General features: G+C 36.8%; 1 long non-coding RNA gene across 1 annotated transcript; it reads left to right on the top strand.

The window, feature by feature from the left end:
* The first annotated feature begins 4,480 nt into the window (after positions 1–4,480).
* LOC116421087 lies at positions 4,481–7,637 on the top strand. Its single transcript, XR_004231405.1, has 3 exons — positions 4,481–5,331; positions 5,427–5,712; positions 7,258–7,637. It is a non-coding gene; the product is annotated as an uncharacterized LOC116421087 (long non-coding RNA).
* The last annotated feature ends 10,874 nt before the right edge of the window (positions 7,638–18,511 follow it).

Raw genomic sequence — 18,511 nt, forward strand, 5'->3', positions numbered from 1 at the left:
GAATTAACTCTAATTTATAAAAATCAAGCCATTCTCCAATTGAAAAATGGTCAAAGGATATGAACAGACAATTCTCAGATGAAGAAATTGAAACTATTTCTAGTCATATGAAAGATGCTCAGTCGTGTAATCAGAGAAATGCAAATTAAGACAACTCTAAGATACCACTACACACCTGTCAGATTGGCTAAGATGACAGGAAAAAATAATGATAATTGTTGGAGGGATGTGGGAAAACTGGGACATTGATTCATTGTTGGTGGAGTTGTGAACGAATCAACCATTTTGGAGAGTAGTTTGGAGACTATGCTCAAAAAGTTATCCAAACTGTGCATACCTTTGATCAGCAGTGTTACTACTGAGTTATATCCCAAAGAGATTATAAAGAGAGGAAAAGGGACCTGTATGTGCACGAATGTTTGTGGCAGCCCTTTTGTAGTGGCTAGAAACTGGAAACTGAATGGATGTGCCAGTTGGAGAATGGCTGAATAAATTGTGGTATATGAAAATTATGGAATATTACTGTTCTGTGAAATGACCAACAGGATGATTTCAGAAAGGCCTGGAGGAACTTACATGAACTGATGCTAAGTAAAGAATTGAGCGGACCAGGAGATCGTATATGCGCCAACAACAATACTAGATGATGACCAGTCCTGATGGATCAGGCCATCCTCAGCAACGAGATCAACCAAATCACCCTAATGGAGCAGTAATGAACTAGACTAAGCTATACCCAGAAAAGACTCTGGGAGATGACTAAAACCATTACATTGAATTCCCAGTCCTATATTTATGCACACCTGCATCTTTGATTTCCTTCACAAGCTAATTGTACAATAATTCAGAGTCTGATTCTTTTTTGTACAGCAAAATGTTTGGTCATGTATATTTATTATTATTATCTAAGTTATATTTTATATATTTAACATCTACTGGTCATCCTGCCATTTGAGGGAGGTGGGGAATTGAAAGTGAAAAATTGGAACAGAGGTTTGGCAATTGTTAATGCTGTAAAGTTACCGATGTATGTAATATAACATTAAAGACTATTAAATAATAAAAAAAAAACAAACAAAAAAAAAAAAAAACAAAACAAAAAAAAAAAAAGAAACACATTTAAAGCAGGGGAGATACATATATAGAGTAAAGGTAAAGGCTGCAGCAAAGATATTATGCTTCAGGTGAGAGATCAAAAACGGGGTAGCCATCCTTATCTCAGATCAAGCAAAAAGTAAAAATTGATCCTAATTAAAGAATAAGGAAGGAAACTCCACATCCTGCTAAGGGTAGCATAAACAACGAAACAATATCAATATAATAATGCAACAAGTGGTATGGCATCAACTTCCTAAAGGAGAGTTGCAAGAAGAAATAGAAACAAAACTGTAGTGAGGAGATCTCCAGCCTTGTACTCTCAGAATTGAACAAATCAAACCACAAAACAAAATAAAGAAAATTAAAAGTAAATAGAATATTAGAAAAATTAGGTATGTTGGATCTTTGGAAAATTGAATGGAGATAGAAAGATGCTGCTTCTCAGCGGTTCATGGAACCTATTCAAAAATTGACCATATATTAGGACATAAAGACCTCAAAATTAAATCTGAAAACAGAAATAGTAAATGCTTTCTTTTTCGAATCATGATGCAATAAAAACTACATTCATCAAAAGTTCGAGTATAGACCAAAAGTAATTGGAAACTAAACAATCTCATCTTAAAGAATGATTGGGTGAAGCAGCAAATTATAGGGCTGAATTAATAATTTCACTCAAGATAATGACAATGATGAGGACATCATACCAAAATTGTGGGATGCAGCCAAAGCGGTAATAAGGGAATTTTATATCCTTAAGAGCACTTGAATAAAACAGAGAATGAAAAAAGATTAATGGTGGGCTTGCAACTAAAAAACTAAAAAGACCAAATTAAAAGCCCCAATCAAATATTAAATTAGGAAATTCTAAAATTAAAAGGAGAAATTAAAATATTGAAAGTAAAAAAAAAACTATTGGAACTAATTAATAAAACTAGAGTTGGTTCTATGAAAAAAAAGCCAATAAAATACATAAGCCTTTGGTAAATCTGATTAGAAAAGGAGGAGAAAATGTAATTAGTAAAAATTGATCTAGTGCAAAAAGAGATAAGGAAGGAAACTACATCCTGCTAAAGGGTATCATAAACAACGAAGCAATATCAATATTAAACATATATGCACCAAAGTGGTATGGCATCAACGTCCTAAAGGAGAAGTTAAGAGAGTTGCGAGAAGAAATAGACAACAAAACTGTAATAGTAGGAGATCTCAACCTAGCACTCTCAGGATTAGACAAATCAAACCCACAAAACTAATAAGAAAGAAATTAAAGAAGTAAATAGAATATTAGAAAAATTAGGTATGTTGGATCTTTGGAGAAAGTGAATGGAGATGAAAAGATATACTTTCTTCTCAGCAGTTCATAAGGAACCTATTCCAAAAACTGACCATATATTAGGACATAAAGACCTTAAAATTAAATGCAAGAAAGCAGAAATAGTAAATGTTTCTTTTTCAGATCATGACTGCAATAAAACTACATTCAACAAAAGTTGGGAAATAGACCAAGAAGTAATTGGGCTTTAAGCAATCTCATCTTAAGAATGATTGGGTGAAGCAGCAAATTATAGATACAATTAATATTTTCACTCAAGATAATGACAATGATGAGACATCATACCAGAAATTTGTGGGATGCAGCCAAGCGGTAATAAGAGAATTTTATATCCTTAGAGGCTTACTTGAATAAAACAGAAAGAAAAGATTAATGAATTGTGGGCTTGCAATAAAAAAACTAAAAGACCAAATTAAAACCCCCAATCAAATACTAAATTGGAAATTCTAGAATTAAAAGGAGAAATTAAAAATATTGAAAGTAAAAAACTCTTGAACTAATTAATAAAACTAAGAGTTGGTTTCTATGAAAAAGTAATAAAACCACATAAGCCTTTGGTAAATCTGATTAGAAAAAGGAGGAAGAAAATGAAATTAGTAGTCTTAAAATGAAAAGGAGAACTTTCCACCAATGAAGGAAATTAGAAATAATAAGGAGTTATTTTGCTCAACTTTATGCCAATAAATTTGATAACCTAAGTGAAATGGATGAGTACTCCAAAAATATAGACTTCAGACTAACAGAAGAGGTAAATTGCTTGAATAGTCCCATTTCAGAAAAATAGAACAGGCAATTAAACAACTCCTAAGAAAAATCTCCAGGACCAGATGGTTACATGTGAATTTTACCAAACATTTAAGAACAATTGGCCCCAATGCTATAGGGTATTTGATAAAATAGGGATGAAGGAGTCCTACCAAATTCCTTCTATGGCACAGACATGGTACTGATACCTAAACCAGGTAGGCTGAAAACAGAGAAAGAGTAGACCAATCTCCTAATGAATATTGATGCTAAAAATCTTAAATAAGATATTAGCAAAAGACCTACAGAAAATCATCTCCAAAGATATTTACACTATGATCAAGTAGGATTTATACCAGGAATGCAGGGCTGGTTCAATATTAGGGAAAAACTATCAAAATATAATTGGCCATGTTAATAACCAAAATTAACAAAAACCATATGATCATCTCAATAGATGCAGAAAAAAGCATTTGATAAAATCAACATCATTCCTATTAAAAACACTTGAGAGTATAGGAATAAATAGACTTTTCATAAAATAATCAACATCTATTTAAAACCATCAGCAAGCATCATATATGTGGAACAAGTGCAACCATTCCCAATAAGATCTGGAGTGAAACAAGGTTTGCCCACTATCACCGTTACTATTTAATGTGTAGTAGACCCCTTTCACCTGTTTTCAAGCTCTAGGATCCCTTAACACTTATCTGATTGTGCTCACATCTGGGACAAGAGGTCAGGACAGATTTTATATGGATTTTATATGGATAATTGCAAGTCCTTAACTAGCTAAAATGTCAAGTAGATGGCTAATAGAATTGCTGGGATCAGGGGAGAACTCCCCTCATCGCTCAGAGCCTAGGTCTGAGGGACCTCAGTCTGAGAATCCCCTCGTTGGAGGAATCAGCTTCAGCAGGACCAGCTCCAGTCACTTTCTGCAAGGTCAAAGGCGAAGCCAGAGTATGAAACTACTTGGGCTTCGATGTACTCATTTTGTATCTCTTTGGGGATAGTGGTTTGAGGATGGTTGGATGGTGGTCCAGTTGTTGGAGGGCCTTGGGTTTGGGGATCAGGAGGATGAATAGAGAGAGGCTAATATGCACTGAGATTCTGACCAAGGCTTGAGGGATGGATGCAACAGCATTTGTGTTTGCTGAAATTTCAGGCGGCCTGGGGCTGCTGAACCGAAAGGGGAAGAGTCGGGTGCCCTGGGTCTACTCAGGATATCATCTCCTCTTGAGCCTCCTCCTGAGCCTCAGTATCCCACTTGTAGGAATGGGTAAGGCTAGCCATTTCCTTCTAGAAATGTTTTTCTGTGACCTGGGGCCAATAGGCAGAGGTCCTGGATGTGTTCTTATCTCTGCACATTCTACTGTTACTCCCTTGGAGATGTCTCTGACATTTTAAGTTTCTGACATGGGCCTGAAGTGAATATTCCTGTTTCTTGAAAGTGAGGGAGGCCATGAAAATATGTCCCCTGGATGTAAAGCAAAGGAGTTGGTTCTTCTGATCTTGGGGATATTCTTTGCCTTTTCTGAACAGCAGTTGTTCCTCTGTTAATGTGGGTGTGGGGGAGGAGGGTTGGGCCCAAATGGGTCTCTAAGGCCCCTTCCAGCTCTTCTGTGTTACCTAGAGAAAAGACCCCATAGCTGACCCCAAGGGCAGAAAGTCCCCTCACAGATCAGAGCTCACTTGCAGTATTGTGATCACTGGATTGGAGCCATGTTTTAGCATTGAGGGCCTTGCTAAGCTTCAGAGTATCCAGAGGAAGTCAGCCATCAGAGGCAGGACCTTGGGCCTCTAGCCTCATAGATGAAAGAGCAGGATGTTTTTACTTTGGAGAAGACCTGTGGAGACACAGCTACTTCAGATTTGAGAGCTTAGGACCCAGAAAAGGAATGTCTTTTCTCCTTGTGTCCTGAGGGCAGATCTGGAAGCAATAGAGGGTGGTGAGAGGGGAACACTAAAACTTGATGTCAGGACAAAGTTGTTTTCAGGGGGAAGATTCTTTGTCTGAGAAGACTTATTCCTTGACTCTTCCCTACAGGAACACAAGAAAAATGGCTGATATAATATATAAAATAAATTGGTTCTGGCAGAACAAGAAAATAGAACAGCATAAACGGATCCTTCTGCAGAACTTTCAGGTACCATCCCCTCCCTTTGTACATTCCGGGTTCCTCAATCCCAAATGGCTTCTTTGGTCTACCCTCAGCCTTTCCATTGACGCCTCCTTCCTCAGGGCAGTAAAGGAAGATCAGGGTTTAGGAGATGTATCAACACTGGCAATGACAAGCAATGATCCCACCCATCCGTTTGTATGTACAGAGCAAAGAGAACTCCACTCCCAAGAGCGCACTTCAAGTCCTGCCCAGCCATGGAAAACACACATTCCCTTCATAGAGCATCTCTATAAGTTTGTAAACTGGATTTCTATCCTTGTTGGAACCTTGGTGGAGAGCAGCAAGCCATTCTCCAAGTCAGGGATTGCTGGGTTCAAAGCCTGCTTTTGAACCCTATTGTCTCTGGTAAGTTCTTTGACATCTTGGTAAGTTCTTTGACATCTGAAAGGTTGAGACTACCCAGACATTTCTTTGTAGAAATGGTACAAAAAGGGCAGCTATGTAGTGCAGTGCATAAAGCTCCAGCCCTGCAGTCCAGAGGACCAGAGTTCAAATCCAGTGTTAGACACCTTAACATTTCCTAGTTGTGTTACCCTGGGCAAGTCATTTAACTCCAATTACCTTGCCAAAAAAAGGGAGAAAAATGTGAGGAAGGGGAGAAGTACGATGTTTGCACAGCTGTAAGGTCAGGGCAGAAAGAAGTGCTACTATTGTCAAGAGATCGGTTTCGTATTCTCTCCCCAAAATTCTGGCATTGGTGACCTCAGAATTTTGTTAGAGATAGAGCTGAACTTTCAGGAGTGTCATTACATCCTTCTAATTATTACCTTCATGTCAGACTCCAAAGCAGGAAGGCACCCAGTTTAAAGGGATATAGGAAATGAAAGCGGGCTAAATCACTGTTTAGATCCCAGCTTCTTAAACTTGGTTTGGGACCCCATATGGGTTCTCTTGATTGAATACAGGAGTAGGAAAATCATGATTTATTATCAAGGAATGCTTGATTAATATTCCTATTTTATATAATTCATATCTGGGGTCACTAAAATTCCTCAGAGTAAAAGGAGTGAAGTCAAAAGCTTAAGAACCCTGATTTAGAGAAATGGACATTAAAAGAACCCTGGTACTAGTTCACACCTATTACATTGGATTGTATGATAGAAAATAAATGTTGGAGTAGCTATTAGAAATTATCAACACTAGCTCATTATTAGTGGAAATGTGAACTGATGCAGCTGTTCTGGTGAGCAATTTAGAACCAAGTCCAAAGCGCTCTAAAACTGCATATATTTTGATCTAGAAATACCACTACTTGTTCTGTATCCCAAAGATCACAGAAAAGGGAAAATGTACAAAACATTTACAGCACTCCTTTTGTGTGGAGGTAAAAAATATGAAATTGAGGAGATGCCCATCATTTAGGGAATGATTGAATAAATTATAATATGTTGATATAATGCAGTATTATTGTTTTATAAGAAATGAGGAGGCAGAACTCAGATAAACTTTAAAGAGACACTATATATAGTAAAAGCAACATTGTGAGATGATCACTGTGAGAGATCACTAAGATAAGAGCTAAATCTAAGATATTCCAATGGGCTTATGATGGAAAATACTGATCACATGCAGAGAGAGAACTATAGATTCTCAATTCAGATAATGTATTTACTTATTTGTTTTCCTTCTCATGGTTTTTCCCTGTTGTTCTGATTCATCTTTTACAATATGACTAATGAAGAAAGTTTGATATGGTTATACTCGTAACCTATTTTGGGGAGAATAGGAGGGAGGAAGAAAAAGTTGGAGCGCAAAATCTTAAAGATGAATGTTATACTATCTTTACATGTAATTGGGGGAAAAAGTAAATGCTTTTAGGTAAAACAAAACAAGGCAGAGTAAGACTCAGGGTTGAACTCAACATATCTTGACCCCCTTATTTTCCCACAGGATCACTGAGGATTGGATCTAGGCCCTGGGATGCTCCCCTCAGAATCATTGTGAGGTGTCCAAAGTGCTAACCATTTGTCTTCTCCAGCCAGTGGAAGAAGATGGTGACCTCAGCCTTCTGTACCCCAAGGGGATGCATGGAGCCCCGAGTCCATTTGAGTCCTGCTGAGTAGGAACCTCCCCTGATACCCAGATTATAAAGGACATCAAATAGAGACCCTGCTATCTACAACAGTATGAACAATTGTTTATGCAAGGCTGCTTTCAGAGAACCGGGGTGCTGTATCAGAAAGGACGCTTTTATTGAAAAATTTGTTCTGGTCTAGCCAGGAAGCCAATGAAAAAAGGCAATGTGACTCCGTTCCCTGCGTATTTTATAAGAGTTTGGAAAAAGTTTTGCTTTGCACACATGACTATCGTGGAGGTCCTAGACAAGAAGTACTATGCAGACTGCCCGAGATTCTTAAGTCTAGTCTCTTTCCAGAAGGATCACCAGAAAAGGGGCCAATGCACTTTACAGGCATTTTCATACATTTACAGAAATTTTCATAGAACAAAAGGTATCAAATATTTCTCCAAGATTTAATCTTTAAAAATAACCAACCTATGCACTACCTTAATATGCAAAATAACTTCTCTTTAATTAAATATATATATATATATATATATATATATATATATGTATGCAAAACATATGTATAAAAATATGTGAATAAAAAATTCTTTTCAAATCAGTTTCCTTATTTGTTTTCAGTAATTGTTGGGTTTCTATCTCTAGTTTACATAACCATACAACTAGAGGCACATAATCTTTCTTGTGAAAGAGGAATTATAAATATAAAAAGGTTAAGAGGCCCTGATATAGGCAGCCAGGTGGGAAAATTTGTCATTCAGGAGTGTAATGGGCTGAGGTTTGAGCTGATGCACTGAGGTCCCAAGTACATGAGGCTAGATAGTAATTGGGCTATACTCTATTAATATACATTGATTGGATAAAGAATTGATTACACACTCTCCATGCAAGTCCAGATGTGTTGTTATAGGAAATGACGATTTTTGGTGGGTGGAGGCAGAGAGAGAGGCAGGAAGAAGCTGGGAAGGGTAGGTGGGTTGTGTGGCTGCTGGTGACTGGCTTCTTGACTCCTTCACCTGCTATCGCTGATTCTCTTCCACCTCTGATCCTTCTTCACTGAGAATAAAGACTGACGATTTTCCCCTAACCTGAATTCCTGTCTCGTGCTGATCTTAAAGTACACAATCTTCACACAGGAGAAATTGAGTCAGAACAGTCCTACCACAATTCATCCCAGATATATGAAATACATAGAAATTTAAAAGGATTGGTGTGTGTTTTTTTGCGTTTTTTTTTTTTTAAACCACAAGTCAGGGCGAGGAGCCAAGATGGCGGAAGAAGATACAAGCGACTTTCTGGCTCTTCTCTTACCCTCTTTATCAATATTATCGAGCCTCAAAAATAGTCTTGACTGTTACATTTGTAGATAAATTAGAACAACTCACCGGCCGAAGAAAATCTGCAGTCTAGCCAAAAAGGTTGGTTCCGGGCCAGGGGAGATCAGCACAGACTGGGAAAGTGGGGTTCGAGGAGAGCCTCAAACCGAAAGTGAACGCACAGATCTCGGCTTTTAGCCCCAACCACCCAGTACCGGGGCTTTTCCTTGGAGGCAGTTGTGATCCTGCACAGCAGGAGGACGCAGCCGGGTTAGCCTCAATCTGCGCAGTGGGGGAATGGCTTGGGGCCATAGGGGCTTTTTACCGGGGACCGATTTGCATCGAGCAGAGACGCTGGGCAGGATTTGCGGTCTGCGGTCAGCTGCTAATACTCTGATCCCACAAGAGGCTCCGGCCTGGGGCGGTGACACTCACCCCTTAGACTCTAGCCAAGGCAATCACTAACCCCACTCAGCCCCTACTAAGCAGTTTAGCTCCGCCAGTGCTGAATCCACTTCCTGTTGGGGAAGGGGAAAACTCACTCAGAGCACTCCATACCTCGGAGCCGATCGGTTTATCTCTCCCTGCTCTGCAGGAAGCTGGTAACCTTGCCTAGGAGACATACCTAAAAGGCTTTAAAACATACATAAAAAGATGAAAGAATGATCTAGAGCAGATTCTATGCAGAAAAAAAGAGCAGGTCAGCAAACCTGAAAGACCTCAAGCAACAAAATGCATCAGACTGTCCTCCTTTGCAGGATGTGCTCTCATAGAAGAGACCATTAAAAGTCTCAAAGAGAGTTAGAAGATAAATGGGGAAAAGGAAAAGCCTTACAAAGAGAGCAACAACTTCTGAAATACGAATTGGAAAAGTTAAAAATTCCCAGGAAGTGCAGGGGAAACAAAGTGGTGAATTGGAAAAATAAAAAGAACTCACTTAGAGGAAAGTAGGATCTGTGAATTGGAAAAAAGAAAATAAGTCATTAAAAATTAGTGAAATGGAAAAATTCCACACAGACCAAAACAATACATTTAAAAACTCAATTGGACGCACAGAAAGAAGTAAAAAAGCTAATGAAGAAAATAATTCTTTAAAAATTAGAACTGAACAAACAGAAACTAATGATTCATTGAGACAGCAGAATCAGTCAAGCAAAAACAAAAAATGACAAACTGGAAGCGAAAACCATGAATTATCTGCTTGCAAAAAACGACAGACTTGAAAATAGATCTGGGAGAGATAATCTGAGTTATTGGACTATCTGAAAACTATGATGAAAAAAAAGAGCTCAGATACTATTTACAAAAAAGAAATCATCAAAGAGAACTGCCCAGATGTAATAGAATCAGAAGGTAAAATGGGCATTGAAAGAATTCATCGAACACCATCTGAAAAGAAACCTAAAATAAAGCCAAAGAGATATTGTGGCCAAATTTCAGAACTATCAGATTCAGGAAAAAATTTTACAAGCAGCCAAAAAAAAACCATTTAAATACCGAGTCTTACAATAAGGATCACCCAGATCTGGCTGCCTCTACATTAAAGGAAAGAAAGGGCCTGGAATATGATATTCCGAAAGGTACAAAATTGGGATGCAGCCAAGAATAAACTAACCAGCTAAGCTGACATTTTCTTCAGGAAGAGGCGGACATTTAATGAAACAAATGAATTCCATTTGTTGCTGAAGAAAAAAACCAGAACTAAACAAAAAATTTGATCTCCAACCATAGAACTCAAGAGATGCAGCAAAGGTAAGAAAATAACTCTTGAAATTGTATTTCTGTTGGATATACAAAAGAATACATGTATAGACTGAGTTGTACTGATATTCTTTATAAAAGATGAATATGGAAAAGGGATGATGTAGAATAAAGGTGGGAAGAGGAGAGGGATAAAAGGAAACCATCTAAAGAGAATAAAGGAAATTTATCATATCTGAGGGGAATTGGGGGCGAACATTATTGGTGAATCTTGCATCAGGATTGGCACAAGAAACAGTGACATTTGTTTAGAAAGTGCATTTAAAAGCAGGGGAGAGGAAAGGAAGGGGAAGGGAAGGAAAAACCAAGGTGGGAGAGGGGATTATAAAGGGTCTTTATCGTGATAAAGAAATTTTAAGTTTAAAGAGAAGGGTTAGGGAGGCAAGAATAGGGTTAATAGGATGGTGAAATGAATTTAAGTAATTCAGCAAGCAAATGGCTGAATGGGATGAACTCCCCCATAAGAGGAGGCAGATAGCAGACTGGATCAAGTCAGAACCCTACAATATGTTGTTTAAAAGAAACACATTTGGGGCGGAGCCAAGATGGCGGAAAGACACACGTGTTTTCTAAGCTCTTCATCTTACCTCTTTATCAATATTATATCGAGCCTCAAATAGTCTTGACTGCTACAGACTAAATAAAGATAAGTAGAACAACTCACCACGGCCGAAGAAAATCTGCAGTCTCGCGCCAAAAAGGTTGGTTCGGGGCCAGGGAGATCGGCTCTCGAACTGGGAGAGAAATTAGGTTCGAGGAGAGTCTCAAACCAAGGGTGAAGGCACAGTCTAGCACAAGCGCGTCCCCAACCCGCAGTAAGGGGCTTTTTGCTTGGGGCAGTTGTGATCCTGCACGGCAGGAGGACGCAGCCGGTTGCCTCAATCTGCACAGCAGGGGAGCTCGGCGGGGGCCATAGAGCTTTTCAGGGCCGATTTGCATCAGGCAGAGACGCTGGGCAGAGTTTGTGGCTGTCTGCATCCTGCAGTCAGCTGCTAATACTCACAGTCCCCACAAGAGGCTCCGGCCTGGGCGGTGACACCCTTGATCTACAGCCGAGGCAATCGATAATCCCACTCAGCCCTGCTAAGCAGTTTGGTAAACAAGGCGGTGCTGAATCACACTTCCTGTTGGGGAAGGAAAACTCTCACCAGAGCACTCCCATACCTCCGGAGCCAGAAATCGGTTTATCTTTCCCTGCTCTGCAGAGGAAGCTGGTAACCCCCTTGCCTAGAGACCTACTAAAAGGCTTTAAAACATGAATAAAAAGATGAAAAGAACAATCGACCTTCTATGCAGAAAAAGACAGGTGCTCTGGGAGACCTGAAGGACCTCAAACAAAATGCATCAGACTGTCCTCCTTTACATAAATGCTCATAGAAGAGACCATTAAAAGTCTCAAAGAGGTTAGAGATAAATGGGGAAAGGAAGAGAAGCCTTACAAAGAGAACAACAACTTCCTGAAATACAGGTGGAAAAGTTAAAAATTGGGAAGTGCAGGGGAAACAAAATTGGTGGAATTGGAAAAAATAAAAGAACTCACCAAGAAAGTAGGATCTTGAATTGGAAAAATAAAGAATTCACTAGAAAGTAGGATTTGTGAGATTGGAAGAAAATAATTCACTAAAAAAATTAGTGAAATGGAAAAGAACCACAGACCAAAACAATGCATTCAAAAACTCAATTGGACATATATACAGAAGAAGTAAAAAGCTAATGAAGAAAATAATTCTTTGAAAATTAGAACTGAACAAATTGAAATTAATGATGCATTGAGACAGCAAGAGAATCAGTCAAACAAAACCAAAAAAATGACAAACTGGAAAAACCATAGATTATCTACTTGCTTAAATGACAGACTTGGAAAATAGATCTAGGAGATAATCACAGGATTATTGGACTTTCCGAAAACTATGATGAAAAAAAGAGCCTAGATGCTATTTTACAAGAAATCATCAAAGAAGAACTGCCCAGATAATAGAATCAGAAGGTAAAATAGGCATTGAAGAATTCATCGGTACCTTCTGAAAGAGCCTAAAATAAAACCCAAAGAGATATTGTGGCAAAATTTCAGAACTATCAGATTGGAAAAATTTTACAAACAGCCAAAAAAACCATTTAAATACCAGAATTTTAATAAGGATCACCGAGATGGCTGCCTCATTAAAGGAAAGAAAGGGCCTGGAATATGGGCCATTCCGGGCACAAGAACTTGAGATGCAGCCAGAATAAACTTCCAGCTAAGCTGAGCATTTTCTTCAGGAAAGGTGGACATTAATAGAAACAAATGAATTCCATTTGTTTCTGAAGAAAAACCAGAACTAAACAAAAAATTTGATCTCCAAGAATAGAACTCAAGAGATGCAGAAAAGGTAAAAGCTCTTTCTTGGTGTGTTCTGTTGTGGATATACAAAAAATACATGTAAATTTGATAGTACTGATATAACATAAAAGTAGATATGGAAAAGGGATGATGGCAGAATAAGGTGGGAAGGAGGGATAAAATACATCCCACAAAGGAGCTAGGAAACTTATCATATCTGAGGGAATTAGAGAGGGGAGGAACATTGTGTGAATCTTGCTCTCATCAGAGTTAGCTCAAGAAAAAAATAATTGACATTTGTTTTAGAGAAGGTATCTCTCCTTATAAAATTAAAACGGGGATAGGAAAAGGGAAAAGAAAAGTAATAAGGGGAAGGAAGGAGAAAAGACTCAAAAGGGGGAGGGAGGGATTATAAAAGAGGGATAAGTATCGTGATACAAAGAGGAATTACATAAGTTTAAAGGAAAGAGGGGTTGGGGAGGCAAGAATGGCGAGATAAAGCACAATCTGGGTTATTAGGATGGCTTAGGAAATACAGATTTAAAGTAATTCTAACCGTAAATGTAAATGGGATGAACTCCCATAAGAGGAGGCAGATGGTAGACTGGAACAAAAAGTCAGAACCCTACAATATGTTGTTTACAAAGCTTATTTAAAACAGGGGGGATACATATATAGAGTAAAGTAAAAGGCCTGGGAGGCAAATTCTAATATGCTTCAGGTGGGAGATCAAGAAAGCAGGGGTAGCCATCCGCTTATCTCAGATCAAAGCAAAAGTAAAATTGATCTAATTAAAAGAGAGATAAGGAAGGTAACTACATCCTGCTAAAGGGTGGCATAAACAACGAAGCAATATCAATATTAAACATATATGCACCAAGTGGTATGGCACTCAACTTCTAAAAGGAGAAGTTAAAGAGGGTTGCAAGAAGAAATGAACAACAAAACTGTAATAGTAGGAGATCTCAACCTTGCCACTCTCAGAATTAGACAAATCAAACCACAAAACAAATAGAAAAGAAATTAAAAGAAGTAAATATAATATTAGAAAAATTAGGTATGTTGGATCTTTGGAGAAAATTGAATGGAATGAGAAAGAAGAATATACTTTCTTCTCAGCAGTTCATGGAACCTATTCAAAAAATTGATCATATATTAGGACATAAAGACCTCAAAATTAAATGCAAGAAAGCAGAAATATTAAATAACTAACCGAATCATGATGCAATAAAAACTACATTCAGCAAAAGTTAAGGGAAATAGACAAAAGTAATTGGAAACTAAACAATCATCATCTTAAAGAATGATTGGGTGCGGCAGCAAATTATAGATACAATTAATAATTTCCTCAAGATAATGACAATGATGAGACATCACATACCAAAAATTTGTTAGGGATGCAGCCAAAGCGGTAATAAAGAATTTTTTATATCCTTAGAGGCTTACTTGAATAAAACAGAAAGAAAAGATTAATGAATTGGGCTTACAACTAAAAAACTAAAAAGACCAAATTAAAAGCCCCAATCAAATACTAAATTGGAAATTCTAAAATTAAAAGGAGAAATTAAAATATTGAAAGTAAAAAAACTATTGAACTAATTAATAAAACTAAGAGTTGGTTCTATGAAAAAAGCCAATAAAATATAGATATTTGCACGGTAAATCTGATTAGAAAAGGAGGAGGAAAATGAAATTAGTAGTCTTAAAATGATGAGAACTTTCCACCAATGAAGAGGAAATTAGAAATAATAAGGAGTTATTTTGCTCAACTTTATGTAATAAATTTGATAACCTAAGTGAAATGGATGACTACCTCAAAAATACAGACTTCCCCAGACTAACAGAGGAAGAAGTAAATTGCTTGAATAGTCCCATTTCAGAAAAGAAATAGAACAGGCAATTAAACAACTCCTAAGAAAAATCCCCAGGACAGATGGTTACATGTGAATTTGCAAACATTTAAGAACAATTGGCCCCAATGCTATATAGTATTTGATAAAATAAGAATGAAGGGAGTCCTACCAAATTCCTTCTATGACACAGACATGATATACCTAAACCAGGTAGGCTGAAAACAGAAGAAAATTATAGACCAATCTCCCTAATGAATAATTGATGCTAAAATCTTAAATAAGATATTAGCAAAAGACTACAGAAAATCATCTCCAAGATAATACGCTATGATCAAGTAGGATTTATACCAGGAATGCAGGGCTGGTTCAATATTAGAGGAAAACTATCAATATAATTGGCCATGTCAATAACCAAATTAACAAAACCATATGATCCATCTCAATAGATGCAGAAAAAGCATTTGATAAAATCCAACATCCATTCTATTAAAACGCGAGAGTGTAGGAATAAATGGTTTTCCTTAAAATAATCAGCAGCATCTATTTAAAACCATCAGTAAGCATCATATGTAATGTGGAGTTATGAAGCTGCAACCATTCACAATAAGTCTGAGTGAAACAAGGTTCTTACTATATACGTTACTATTTAATATTGTATTAGAAACGCTAGCTATAGCAATAAGAGCTGAGAAAGAGATTAAAGGAATAAGAATAGGCAATGGGAAGCCAGAATTATCACTCTTTGCCGATGACATGATGGTATACTTAGAGAGAACCCCAGAGATTCTGCTAAAAAGTTATTAGAAATAATCACAACTTAGCAAAGGAAGTTGCTGGTTATATAAACCCACATAAGTCATCCAGCATTCTTATATATCGCAAATCAACAGTCAGAGTTACAAAGAGAAATTCCATTTAAACTACTGATAATATAAAAATATTTAGAATCTATCTGCCAAGGAAAATCAAGAAACTTTATGAGCAAAATTACGAACCACTTTTCACACAAATTAAGTCTGATCTAACCAATTGGAAAAATATTAAATATATTGGATAGAGGGCGAGCAAATATATAAAGATGACAATATTACCTAAACTAATCTATTTATTTAGCGCTATACCAAATCAGACTCCCAAAAACTATTTTAATGACCTAGAAAAAAAAATAACAACAAAGTTCATATGGAAAAACAAAAGTTCAAGAATTTCCAAAGGGAATTAATAAAAAAATCAAATGATGGTGGCTTGGCTGTACCAGATCTAAAAACTATACTATAGGCAGCAGTTACCAAAACTATTTGGTATTGGCTAAGGAATAGATTAGTTGATCAGTGGAATAGATTAGGTTCAAGGGATAAAAACAGTCAACAAATATAGCAGCCTAGTCTTTGACAAACCCAAAGATCCCAGCTTTGGGATAAGAACTTACTGTTTGATAAAAATTGCTGGAAAATTGGAAACTAATATGGCAGAAACTAGGCATTGATCCACCCAACGCCGTACACCAAGATAAGGTCAAAATAGGTTCATGACCTAGGCATAAAATAGTATTAATAAGTAAGGAACATAGGATAGTTTACCTCTCCAGACCTGTGTGGAAGGGGAAGGTTTTTATGAGCCAAAGCAGGAACTAGAGATCATTACTGATCACAAAATGAAATTTCGATTATGCCAAACTGAGAAAAGCTTTTGTTACAAACAAAACTAATGCAGACAAAAGATTAGAAGAGGAAGCAATAAACTGGGAAAATATTTTTACAGTCAAAGGTTCTGATAAAGGCCTCATTTCCAAATATATAGAGAATTAACTCTAATTTATAAAAAATCAAGCCATTCTCCAATTGAAAAATGGTCAAAGGATATGAACAGACAATTCTCAGATGAAGAAATTGAAACTATTTCTAGTCATATGAAAAGATACCACTACACACCTGTCAGATTGGCTAAGATGACAGGAAAAAATAATGATGATTGTTGGAGGGATGTGGGAAAACTGGGACATTGATGCATTGTTGGTGGAGTTGTGAACGAATCAACCATTTTGGAGAGTAGTTTGGAGACTATGCTCAAAAAGTTATCCAAACTGTGCATACCTTTGATCAGCAGTGTTACTACTGAGTTATATCCCAAAGAGATTATAAAGAGAGGAAAAGGGACCTGTATGTGCACGAATGTTTGTGGCAGCCCTTTTGTAGTGGCTAGAAACTGGAAACTGAATGGATGTGCCAGTTGGAGAATGGCTGAATAAATTGTGGTATATGAAAATTATGGAATATTACTGTTCTGTGAAATGACCAACAGGATGATTTCAGAAAGGCCTGGAGGAACTTACATGAACTGATGCTAAGTAAAGAATTGAGCGGACCAGGAGATCGTATATGCGCCAACAACAATACTAGATGATGACCAGTCCTGATGGATCAGGCCATCCTCAGCAACGAGATCAACCAAATCACCCTAATGGAGCAGTAATGAACTAGACTAAGCTATACCCAGAAAAGACTCTGGGAGATGACTAAAACCATTACATTGAATTCCCAGTCCTATATTTATGCACACCTGCATCTTTGATTTCCTTCACAAGCTAATTGTACAATAATTCAGAGTCTGATTCTTTTTTGTACAGCAAAATGTTTGGTCATGTATATTTATTATTATTATCTAAGTTATATTTTATATATTTAACATCTACTGGTCATCCTGCCATTTGAGGGAGGTGGGGAATTGAAAGTGAAAAATTGGAACAGAGGTTTGGCAATTGTTAATGCTGTAAAGTTACCGATGTATGTAATATAACATTAAAGACTATTAAATAATAAAAAAAAAAAACAAAAAAAAAAAAAAAAAAAAAAAACAAAAAAAAAAAAAGAAACACATTTAAAGCAGGGGAGATACATATATAGAGTAAAGGTAAAGGCTGCAGCAAAGATATTATGCTTCAGGTGAGAGATCAAAAACGGGGTAGCCATCCTTATCTCAGATCAAGCAAAAAGTAAAAATTGATCCTAATTAAAGAATAAGGAAGGAAACTCCACATCCTGCTAAGGGTAGCATAAACAACGAAACAATATCAATATAATAATGCAACAAGTGGTATGGCATCAACTTCCTAAAGGAGAGTTGCAAGAAGAAATAGAAACAAAACTGTAGTGAGGAGATCTCCAGCCTTGTACTCTCAGAATTGAACAAATCAAACCACAAAACAAAATAAAGAAAATTAAAAGTAAATAGAATATTAGAAAAATTAGGTATGTTGGATCTTTGGAAAATTGAATGGAGATAGAAAGATGCTGCTTCTCAGCGGTTCATGGAACCTATTCAAAAATTGACCATATATTAGGACATAAAGACCTCAAAATTAAATCTGAAAACAGAAATAGTAAATGCTTTCTTTTTCGAATCATGATGCAATAAAAACTACATTCATCAAAAGTTCGAGTATAGACCAAAAGTAATTGGAAACTAAACAATCTCATCTTAAAGAATGATTGGGTGAAGCAGCAAATTATAGGGCTGAATTAATAATTTCACTCAAGATAATGACAATGATGAGGACATCATACCAAAATTGTGGGATGCAGCCAAAGCGGTAATAAGGGAATTTTATATCCTTAAGAGCACTTGAATAAAACAGAGAATGAAAAAAGATTAATGGTGGGCTTGCAACTAAAAAACTAAAAAGACCAAATTAAAAGCCCCAATCAAATATTAAATTAGGAAATTCTAAAATTAAAAGGAGAAATTAAAATATTGAAAGTAAAAAAAAAACTATTGGAACTAATTAATAAAACTAGAGTTGGTTCTATGAAAAAAAAGCCAATAAAATACATAAGCCTTTGGTAAATCTGATTAGAAAAGGAGGAGAAAATGT

Source organism: Sarcophilus harrisii, chromosome 2 (genome assembly GCF_902635505.1).
Source record: "Sarcophilus harrisii chromosome 2, mSarHar1.11, whole genome shotgun sequence".
Taxonomy (NCBI): Eukaryota; Metazoa; Chordata; class Mammalia; order Dasyuromorphia; family Dasyuridae; genus Sarcophilus; species Sarcophilus harrisii.